The sequence below is a fragment of the Podarcis melisellensis genome (genome assembly GCF_964234715.1).
Source record: "Podarcis melisellensis genome assembly, chromosome: 1".
NCBI lineage: Eukaryota > Metazoa > Chordata > Lepidosauria > Squamata > Lacertidae > Podarcis > Podarcis melisellensis.
In genome coordinates, this window is record NC_138528.1 from 61544125 (window position 1) to 61556238 (window position 12114).

Here is a 12114-nt window from a genome sequence, read left to right on the forward strand (position 1 = left end):
AAATGGGAGACTGAAGACAGAGTCGGCTAAAGAATCAGTAACAGTATTTTCTTTATTTCTTTTTTGGAGGCCAAGCGACTCAGATTTAAGATCACTCCCCATCTGGGAATGAATAATAATGCCAGTAAGCAGAGCACTTGGTCTTTCCCAGCTAGCTTTCAGCAGGATGAATGGGCATGAATCCAGCTCTCAGCAGGTGAGATTGTACTAAACCAAGCCGAAGAAACAAGGCAAGAATGAATGCTCAGGGCCTCAGATGTTGAAAAGCACAATTAAAGCTACTATGTGAAAGATAAATAATGGCACACTAGTCACATTATACTGCACCGATATCATTTTGTATCTTGCCTTTGGATGAGGTTTCACTTCCCAAAAAACAAAGTGCAAGAGCTAGTTTGCTCTTAAAGCACTGGGTAAGTTTCCCTGTCACCAGCCAGGATGGAAAATGGTGTGTAATCGGAGTATAGTCACCTCCTGTGAGATAACAGAAGCAAGATAACAAACGTGTCAGGAAAGCAAAATATTAGCTTTAAAAATAGACTTCCTGTCTTTTAATTCTCAACTTAATTTCATTAGCAAATCAGCATTCAGCAGTTCCCAGCCCTGTTCAAAGAGTCACCGAAAACACTCATATTGTTTTACAGCTTAGATGTAAAACACTTGGGAAATGGCCATCTAACTCACATCTCTATTTCTGGTTGATACAGCAGCTTAAAATGAAGTAATGAAGTGGGAATGTGTTTCTTTTGGAGAGACAGCATGCACATAAAGTGTAGGCCAAATGTAACTAGTTCTGCTTCTGTGCTGAGCTGAAGAAAGGTTCTGCAAAAACATGAATGCAATGGGGCTTCTCCCTCCTTCTAGCCCCCACTCCCACCACACTCCCAAAATTTTATCCAGAGGCTTGAGGGACTTTGTGTAGCTTATCTGAGGGCTGCATGGCCTAGAAGGTGGAGCAGAGAAACTGGAACTCTTAAGTGGAGTCGCTTTTGTGCAAGCAGTGGAGATAATTGGAACTCACCCTAAATCTAGATCAGACCTCTCAGCATGTGGACAAATAAGACTATTTATTTCTCCTTTATTAAACCTCAAGAGCTCTACAAGCCTCAATACTGACATTAAATAAACCACTGGTTTCATGAGAAAAGTAATAAATATGCCAGACTTTTTTTATTAAAAAAAAAACCTTTTGTGGAAATTTGAGGAAGCAGAAAGACTTGAGAAAGTAACTCAGCCACCATTGTGGTTCATATTACCACATTAAACATAAGACCTTACCAGTGTTATAACTTCAGGGCTTCAACTTAAAACAAAACAGAATTAGAATTCAGCTGATATTTTATTTTAGTGTGTTGGGGCTAGACAAGATGTGTGAGCCTCTTAGTCTATCTGATGATGCCCACTGTGGTAAAACTCTCAGAGAGGCACAGCAGAGGAAGAAAGAGACCACTCCATCCTCACAGTTCTCAAATCATTACCAGTTTTGGTCCCAACATTCGCTTGTTTCCCTGGCCCGGATATAAAATAATTCCAGCTCAAACCTGCATGTTTGACTAGGTGTGACCATATAGCCTGCAATTGCTCTTGCCTCTGGATCAACTGTCCTGTAGAACTATTGTGGGAACCCTGGAACCTAGGAAGCTGCCTTACACCAAGTCAGATCATCTGTCCATCTAGTTGAGTGCTATCTACACTGACCAGCAGTTGGCTGTCCAAGGTTTCAGACAGGATTCAGGAGATTAAACCCACTGAGCTACATACCTTCCCCAATCCCTTCCTCTGTCACTCCATCCTTTGGGGACTTTCTATTCTCTGCACGGCCAACTCCCTCCATCTCTGTGCTGGATAGTACTGCTAAGAGTGTGTCAGTAGCCCTGTGCAGGAGTTCTTCTCCTCCCCCAGGTAGAATTGCATCAACATGTCAGCCGCAGCATACAGAAGGGTCATCCTCATGAGGGAGCTGTGCCTGGAGGAAGAACTGTGAGGGGAGATACTGCGTCAGGCAAGTCCTCTTTCCACCTGCCTTGCCCCACCCTCTAGGCTCTGCATCTCAATTTGTATTGTACTATTTTATGTACTGTGGCTTGCCATTGTTTTATTGATTATAGCTTAGAAATTATTTATTGTAACTGTTGAGTGGATTTCTGTTTAACTTTTATATGTTGATATTATTATTTTGTACTATTCTAATAAATGTTGAATGTTACTTTTTGATGTAGGTTGCTCATTTTGGCTGGGGGAAGCCCAGCCAGATGGGCAGGGTATAAATAAATTATTATTATTATTATTATTTTAAAGTTTTGTTTTATTATCACATTTTTGTAATGCATTAGATTGTTATAAGTTGTACATTTTTGTTTCTTCAGCTTGTAAACCGCCTTGAGTATGGTAAGATAGAAAGATGGTATACAAATAAAAAATGAGGATGGTGATGATGCTAGGTCAGCTGGGAGCCTCCGCTTTGCGTGCAGAAAGTCCAGGCTCACTCCTGGGCATCTCCAGGTTGAATTGGGAGAGACCTTCTGTATGCCATCATTAAAGACAATACCAAGCTCTATGGGCCACTGGTCTGACTTGCTATAAAGCATCTTCCTATGTTCCCATACCTACTCATGGAGGAGTTAGTGTTCTTGAAACGGCTGCATCGGGGTCAAACTAACCTAACGCTTCCTATCCTAGACATTCCAAACTTTCCTATAGCTTCAGTGAAACTTGATCTGTTCTGTGTCCATTCAATTCAGCATGCTTCATATTGAATTGGGAGAGGACATAGAGGGAGGGGAAAACACTGTATAACTTTCTTGATACCAGTTGACTCTAACAGCCTTCAATAGTTATTATAATGTACGCCCACCATGAAGCTGACCCAGTATATATTGATGAACTGGTCAGCGTTTCCTTGGAAATGTTGCCATTCATGCTGATTCCTTGGGTACCTTTTATGTTTTTCCCTGCCTTAGCTAGTTTATAGCCATGTCCAGCTTTGCCAAGTTTTGAGAATGATTTTGGGAAGGACTACATATCTTAATACTCATTCTTGTCTTCAACCTTATTGCAGCTGCTTCTCCTTTTTGTGTATGCCAGATATCATATTTTTCTTCTGTTTTTCCATCCAGAGCTTTTATTCCACATGGTCCTCTGTGTGTTGCAACGCCTAGAGAACTCTCCCATAAATCAACAGTTTAAAAAATATAAACAGAAATAGCTCTCTTTGATTTGAAGAAATCACATGCAGCCTGATCCTATATGCATTTTTAATCAGAAGTAAGCCTTATGAATTAAGTAGTGCTTACTCTCAAGTAAGTGCATAGGATTGCAGCCTTATAGAGCAACCCTGTTTACTGAGAGTTCAGTGGGACTTACTCCAAAGCAGGAGTGTATAGGATTGAAATCGTGAATACTCAGCAATGTTGGAATGCTTTCATCGTTGCCTCCAGCTTGTGAGCTTCTCAGAGGCATCTAATTGATGGTTGTTGGCAGTAGAATGTTGGACTAGATGGAACCTGATGCAACAAGGTAATTCTTACATTCTTAGCTCAATACAGGCATTCTGGCTAGTTTTAACACTGCAGCTCACACTTGTTTTCCTAGAATACATTTGCTTCTAATCTTCCTCTTGTATTGCAAACTAAGTTTTCAGCTAAATTGAACTAGGTGGTTATTGGCTTAACTAAACTGAGCTCCTCCATGAATGGCAGGCAGTTCTTCTCGGGAGCTGATAACTTATTGCTTACACTTACACTTACACCCTTACCTCCAAATGGGATGTCTGCAAAGGCAGGATTTATGCACGTCAGGTTGCACACAATCTGGAATTTATTATTACATTTATATTCCAAGGAGCTCAAGGAGCTCAGTTCTCCCCTTCCCCATTTTATCCTCACAACAAGCCTGAGACATAAGCTAGGCTGGGTGACTGTTCCAAGATCACCCAGTGAGCTTCCTGGCTAAGTGGGGATTTGAACCTACTCCAGCACTCTAAGCACTATGCCACACTGGTTCTCACAAGAGAGAATCCAGCGTGATTGGCATTCCTGGTCGTGGAAAGCCTACATAGATGTCCACTCTCAAAATGTGGAAGTAGGGGTGTTGCATCAAGTCAGGGCCACTGTGGAAGCATCTTCATGCTGATGACACTTGATAACACAAAGAAACAGAACTGGCTTTGAAACCAGTTAATATGTACATGATGTATATTATGTTAATATGCACAGCTATACAGGTGCCTATGGCATATGGTCATGCCTTGCTGGCAATAATAATAAGATAAATTAGACAAATACCATGCATGTTGGCTTCTTGAGTGAGTTAATTAATGTAAAGATTAAAATACTACTTTTTCAGTAATGTAATAATCCCATTTCTCTTGACTGAGCTATTTTCATACAGTTTTTGTTTTGGTGTCACTGAAAGCGTAAAATTAATGGAACTGCTGGCAGTACAGCAAGGGAATAATACCTCTGTTTGTTTCTTGTTTAATATATTTATATATATTCTTTTATTTCCATTGCAAATGAATCAAGGAAAAACAAGAACAACGGTTCCTGCATTTTGCCCAAAATGTTTTCTTTGACACTTGAACAGTGTTTCCACTTAAAACCACATTTTGTCAAATCGTTTGCTTTCTTAAACTTGCCTGGAAAGCTATCAAAAGATGCAGCACATGATACTAATCTCAATTGCTGATGGCAGGGCATTGAGTTTTTCCATCCTGCATTTATTCTATCATAGCAAGTTCCATCATTAATTGACAGGTTTTTTGTTATTAAAAAACCAATTAAAATGTATTTTTGCGATGTTTGTCATTCATAGTAGCCTAGTTTCTTCAAGTGCAGAAATATATTATAGCTTTTATTAGGAATAGTAATGGCTTGTGTTAGAACAGCACTTGCAAAAATACAATACAGGATAGATATCGTTATGTGGCATGGCCTATCACGAGAAGCCAACTCTTTGGATACCCTATTTTAAACCAACCATCTCCCCACCCCCTCTGCTTGCTAGTGACTCTCTAGCAGTCTGCTCTCCCTGCTCCATCTCCCATTGGACTGCTCTTTCCCCTCTGAAGAGGCATGTTCCATTGTTTTGTGAGACTGTGCAACACATTACCCTGTTCCACCATTTTTTGTTGACATGTGGAAGGGAAATTTATGTTTTGGTGATGTCACAGCATTTGTTTCCTTAACCACACAATAAAGGGAGAGTTGCCGTATTTAACAGTAGTCCTGTGATTGGCAAGATGTCCCATTCCGACCTCAGAATATCAGATGATCAGATCCAGCTGGAACAAAACCATTGGCAATTCTTGCTAATCATAGTCACCATATGTTATATATAGACATTCTCCTTGTACCATGGAATACGATCATTTTTTCTGCTTAGTTTTTAATAACATTTGGGAGTCCAGTGGTAGATGGAAAACATGGCAGAAGATGAGAAGCCCTTTGACAAATTATCTCTCTTTCGCAATCTTCCATCTGGAAAAGACATCAGGCTGTGTGTGCAGTAAATCTGGAATGCTTTGGTCACTGGGGAATAAAGTTAATATAAATTAATTGCAAGATGGGGATTACATAAATGATCCTTCCTGCTCTGTATTGCCTCCCTTCAAAAATTAATCCAAGAAACAGCAGTAGAAAAAATATATAGGATCACATCATCTGTATGGTAAACCTATTGAGCAAGATCCCCTGCATTTCTAATTATATAAAAGTTGGTGTGAGTGTGAGAACAGAGAGAGATAGGCAGACCAATACCCCATGCGTCAAGGAGCTTATCATTTTTCAGCCTCATAGCTACACAAATCCTCAGGCTATTTCCGTTCTAGAAATGACAGCAGGAAATGTATATTCTGTTTACTCACTGGGGATACCAGGAGATTCCATTAAGGTTTAGTGGTTTCGGAGCTTTTCCATTGGCAAAATAAGGCTGACATTGTTTGGTCTGCCAAACTTCATAAGATTGCTGGGAAACCTGCATTTGCTACTCTTGCAAATCCATTTTGAAAAGCAGCATATAAGTGGTAAAATGATGAGCACTTTCCTTTTATGGGGACACTGGTGGCGCTGGGGTCTAAATCACTGAGCCTTTTGGGCTTGCCGATCAGGAGGTCGGCGGTTTGAATCCCCGCAACAGGGTGAGCTCCTGTTGCTCAGTCCCAGCTCCTGCCAACCTAGCAGTTCGAAAGCACCCCAAAAAGTGCAAGTACATGTAGATAAATAGGTGCCACTCTGGTGGAAAGGTAAGCGGCGTTTCCGTGCGCTGCTCTGGTTTTGGTGTTTTGTTGTGCCAGAAGCGGCTTAATCATGTTGGCCAGATGACCTAGAAAAACTGTCTGCGGAGCGGACAAACACCGGTTCCCTCAGCCTGTAAAGCAAGATGAACGCCACAACCCCAGAGTCATTCACAACTGGACTTAACTTTCAGGGGTCCTTTACATTTAACTTCTTCCCTTTTTTATGCTGTTCTCAGGGGTTTCCAACATAGCTTTTGAATGCAAGGGAAAGATTGTGGGGCAGAAGGAAAGAGAAGCAAATTATTTATTAGTAGCAATTTATTCTCCGTGCCCAAGTGGACTTTGGGAATTTGAAACATGTCAGGCTATTGCACAGCACTCTATATTTCACTTGCATCACGCTGTAATTTGAGTTTCAAAGGAATGTCTATTAATTATATGTGTTCAGCATAGAGGAATTTCCATGTTTAAAATAACATGTCTACTGAGAGGCCTATAAATAATGGCTATATATAAAAGATACCTATAAACAGAAAAAATGAATCACTATTTAGTTAAAAAAAACCCCACAGGCTGCAATGTGATTTAAGCCAATAGATGTAATTTCATTTACACTTTTGATCATTACCGCCCAACTTGGAATCTGTTCATATAGGAGCAGCACACCATTTCTATAGGGTATGCAGCAGCAGTGATAGCACAGAGTGGTTTCATAGATGAATAACTTGCCATACCTAAACTCATAAAGTGTGTGTGTGTGGCTGCATTTGCATATCATTATGCATATCATCATGCACGGGTGAATGGGGCCCACTTTTCTGCTCCTAGTTACAGTGACCCAGGAGAAGGGACCAGTGATTTATGGAGTTTGGTACTGCCCACAAGGCAGGAGCAAGGGAAGCAGGGAGAGTCAGGGCAATACAAGATGGAGGAAAGTGTGCCTGATGTGGTAGAAGAAGAACAGTCTGTTCTGCCGACAGATGGCTCAATAGACTTCCCACCTTGCCCCACCTCACTGTTTCCTACAGGGGTGCCAACATGGATAAAATATGGGGGGGCAAGTAAGCCCCGCCCTCATAATTGATCACATGACATGGTGCATGTGCACCATTTGAATGGCAATGCCCATCAACTTTGTGGGGACTCAGCTCCCTCAAATATTTTGGGGGCCAAAGCCCTCTCAGCCCCTCGGAGTTGGCTCCTATGGTCTCCTTGAACCAGGAGGGGCTTGAAGCAGGAAGAGCAGCAGCAGCTTCCATGTAGGAGAAGTCTCAGGTTACAGGCGCGCAACCCATAAGGGGACGGTATATAGGGAGCCAGGAGGTGGGTCTCCTTGTTGCTGCAGCTGCTGCACAGGGCCTAGACCTGTGGACGGCTGCTGGAGGCTAGAAGTGTTTGTGTGTGTGTATCCAGAGCACTGTGGAAGCCGCTGCAAGTGATTTTCTTATCAATAAAGAGCTAAGTATCAGACATGTGTCTTCCTTGGCTGGGAAGGGGGGGCAAGTGAAGCAAACCATGGTCTGCGGATGAGCAACAAATCAGGATTGCTAAGCAAAGAACAAGTCTTGACTTCTTCTTTTTTTTACAAAAAATAGGTTTTTTTATTGGTTTTCAAGAAAGAAGAGGGGAAAAGAAGAGAGAAAAATTACAAAAAGAAAGAACAAAGTACTGTGGTACCTCGGATTAAGAACTTAATTCGTTCTGGAGGTCCGTTCTTAACCTGAAACTGTTCTTAACCTGAAACACCACTTTAGCTAATGGGGCCTCCTGCTGCTGCCGCGCTGCCACTGCACGATTTCTGTTCTCATCCTGAAGCAAAGTTCTTAACCTGATGTACTATTTCTGGGTTAGCGGAGTCTGTAACCTAAAGGATCTGTAACCTGAAGCGTCTGTAACCCGAGGTACCACTGTAGAAAATAAAATAAAATCACATCATAATATAAAATTTCTGCATGTTGTTATTACTCTGAATCTCTTGACATCCCCCCATCCCGTCCATGGGTCCTGTTAATTCTATTTTCAACTGCATATCAATACTTCTCCAATTTTTCATATTTCTAAATTATCTGTACTTTCTGTTACAATACAAATGTATTACAATCCTGCTAATGTTTGGACCTATTTACAATGATTTTGTATATACATAATAAACATTTCCCATTCTTTTTTGAATTTCTTGTCTTCTTGATTCCTGAGCTTCCCAGTTAGTTTTGCCATTTCGGCATAGTCCATTAGCTTGATTTGCCATTCTTCCTTAGTCGGGGTTGTCTCTCCCTTCCAAAAACTTGGAACGAATCTTGACTTTTTATCATGCTTTGTCTGGAATGAAACAAACCATGGTCTCTGGTCTGGCTATAGCATTAAACTTGGGAGCATGGCTTGTTTTCTCCTCAGTGGGAAGAACTGGGGTATGGTCCACTCATTCATGCTAAACAATGGCTTATGGCTTATCATGATATGCAAATACAGCCTATGTGCATTTATTCATTATTTAGATTTTCGCCAATATACTTAATCTTTGCAAGTCGGCTTAGATATTCTTAGCATTGCTGAGAGTCCTTCTTGAGAAAACCACTGTAGATCAATCAATATGTTACTGGAGTGGCAAAGAAGCCATTTCTATATGGCTGGATTTCACACTACTGTGTAAATCTCTGCAGGAAGAGATCACTTTGATACCTGTGCTGGTTAAATTGGCATGAGACATAATTCATCACTAACCTGAGCAATTTCAGTAGTGGTGAGGCAGAGGCAGGAGGGCAGCTCCATCTCAGCACATGCTACTGCTTACCTAGATGGAGATAGTGCAGGGCTGGGCCAGTGTCAAGGCTGGGTCCACCCAGTTATACCGTCATGAGCACTACCACCAGTTTGGCACTCCAGTCACTGCAACCCCAAACCTGCTACCACTACTTACAACTCCAGCCCTGTCCAAATAAGTCACAGTTTCACGGGTGTCAAGAGGGCAGCTCTCCTCCACCAAATGCACCACAACCACTTATGTGTTCTCTGAAATTTGGATAATAAATGAATTCCATAGGTCTGAAACCAGCAAAACTATTTTCTCTGGAATTCAGCAAATTCCTAGACATATATGTGCCTTTGCTAGTGGTGACTCCTGACTGCATGTCCTTGGAGTGAGGTGTGAGAAAATATCCAGGTAGATTTTGCTGGAAATATGGGGTGGTGGATTTTGATACTGTCACAACCATAATGTTGAACAGGAACCCTGTCATTTGTTAATGTTGGCACCAGTTCCAGTGTGGTTCTCCTACCTGCATTCAAATCATGCCACATTAAGTTGCTCAAAGGCTGTCAGATTAGATCAGAGGCTATATCTGTTATTGCTGGCAATTCCTAGTGAAGTGAAGATCGTCTATCCTTCTGAATTGGTACAGCATGCTTTGATAGACATCAGCACAGTTAGGAATGAACAAATATGTCATTTTGGGTTGCTCTCATATGCTCATTTTTGCAGTTCTGCATTCCATACTCCACATTCCTGCATCTGTTTGCAATAATTGTAAGAATACGAAGACCTCCTCTCAGCCATTTAGTACACATTTCTCCTAATATACACACTTTCATGTGCAACTTTGCCTAACATAATGCATGCTTGTATCTTATTTTCAGTAATATAAGCATTGCAAAGCACATTTTTCCCATAACATGCCTTTTTGGCATGCTTTGTTTGGTTGGAAAACTGTGTCACGAAATTTGAAGGGCAAATTTTGAAGGATGGCTGTATTTCAGTTCATGTATTGTTCTGGGAAGTGTAAACTACATAGGTTTGCACTGAAAATGTGAACTGATCTGAATTTCTTCCCCATTCTAAGTACAGCCCAAGGAGCAAGAATGGACAAGTCCAGTTACTGCTTTGCCTCTTACCACATATTTGTTTCCCAGCACATTGATGTTGGAAACAGACTATGGGTTAGACTGCTTCACACACACCACTGGCTTCTCCTGTGGGATATATATATATATAACGCCTGTGGCAGCTTCCTATTCATAACAAATGGAACATCTGGAGAAGGTTTGCAATGCAATGGAACACTGGCAGATTCTGCTCACATTGGATGAATCCCATGCCATCAGCAGCAGAAGAAAAAAGCTCCCACCACAAACCAAATGTGAGCTGAGCCTTGTTCGTAGAGAAAGAATGAGAGACGAGGCTTTTGACATCTGAAAGGATTAACTAGTCCATTGCGACATGAGCCTTAAACGAGACCTTTCGTGTTACAATCCAGCATAGAGTTTTAGGTGCCTGTTTAAATTAATGGGATTTGAATGTTCCTGTGCTGTCTGTGTTTTTCTTTTGGCTTCCACCGACAAATCCAGCTATGTTTGGGGATATGTTAGAATAGAATGCTGCCAGTGCTGTTTATTATTTCTAGAGTTGGACTTCCTGTAAGTCCAGGCGTGTAATATTAATCCAGTCAGGGCTAATTGTCATCGGTAGAGACAGGGCATGGGGCTCTCTGGCTCATCCATCCCTTTTCCCCTCTATGCTCCTTCTGTATCCATTTAAAGAGCCTGCTCGTACGTTTTCTGGAGTACACCCTGTACTAAATGCTTGAGTGCTACAAAAATAAAATAAAGCTGTAAAACCACCATGGAAGAGAGTGCACCACTGCAGCGGCTGCCAATATGCTTTTCATCTCTTAGGAAATGCTTGCTTTCTAACAGCAGCTACCACATATGCTGCCGGGGGGTGCGGCAAGGATAACCTCAGTGTAAATGAGGTACAGAGCTATGGGAAGCAACGTGTGTGCAAGAATCAGAAACCCTACAGGCAATGATTATCCTACTGCTTTGCAAAAGATGTGGCAAGGGCTCAGAGCGAAAGCCACCGGATTTCCCAAGTTCATGTAAGGTTTTGCAAGCTTTAGAAGCTCCGAAATGTGGTACCAATATTCCAGTAAGAGAGGTGGAATGGTCTGGGTTAGAAAGCTACCAGCTATTAATTTAACATCTGTAGTCTATATAAAAGCATGGAAATGTGATGTCAGAACAAGTCAAAAGGGCATGCATGGAGTTCTGCCGTTGTTCAATGTAGCATCATGGGCTACAAAACTTTGGGTGACTAATTCCCTAGAGAAAATCATAAATGTGAATGTCTCATTTGAATGAATTGGAGGTGAGAACATTGTGTTTACTTAGGAAGCATATGTACCTAATTGACTGGGACTACGCACTAAGCGACTATCATTATATAGTAGTCTGCCACTAAGGATGCAAATCCCCTTCTTAAAAGAAGGAATCTGTGTTCAGACTACATAATGGGGTGGGTGTGTTTTCAATGGAGGATTGAGCCTTTGAGTCTTTCTGTGACTATGTATATAAGAAGACCTGTGCTGGATCAGACTAAAGGCCCATGCAGCCCAGCATCCTGTTCTTACAATAGCCAACCAGAGGACTGGAGGAAGCCCACAATCAGGAGATGAACACAACAGGACTCTCTCCCCTTATGAATCCCACAACCAGTATTTTTTATGTTGCGCACCACCCTGACTGAGATGTGGTATAAGAGGCATCTTAAAATATCTGAAGGGCCATCACATGGAAGATGGAGCAAGCTTGTTTTCTGCTGCTGCAGCAGAGCAGCAGACCCAAACCAATGGACTCAATTGACAAGAAAGGAGATTCTGACTAAACATTAGGAAGAATTTTCTGGCAGTAAGAGCTGTTTGATGGTGGAGCGAATTACTTTGGAAGGTAGTGGACTCTCCTTCATTGAAGGTTTTTAAGCAGAGGAAGGATGGACATCTGTCAGCGATTCTTGAGATGTGATTGCTGCATTGCAATACGTTAAACTAGATGACCACTGGGGTTCATTCTGACTCCTTAGTTCTATGTTTCCTTCCATGGCTGCATTC

General features: G+C 41.6%; 1 long non-coding RNA gene across 1 annotated transcript in view; it reads right to left on the minus strand.

Moving 5' to 3' along the window:
* LOC309353836 overlaps positions 1-12114 on the minus strand; it is a 240283-nt gene that overhangs the window by 51710 nt on the left and 176459 nt on the right. The window lies entirely within an intron of this gene.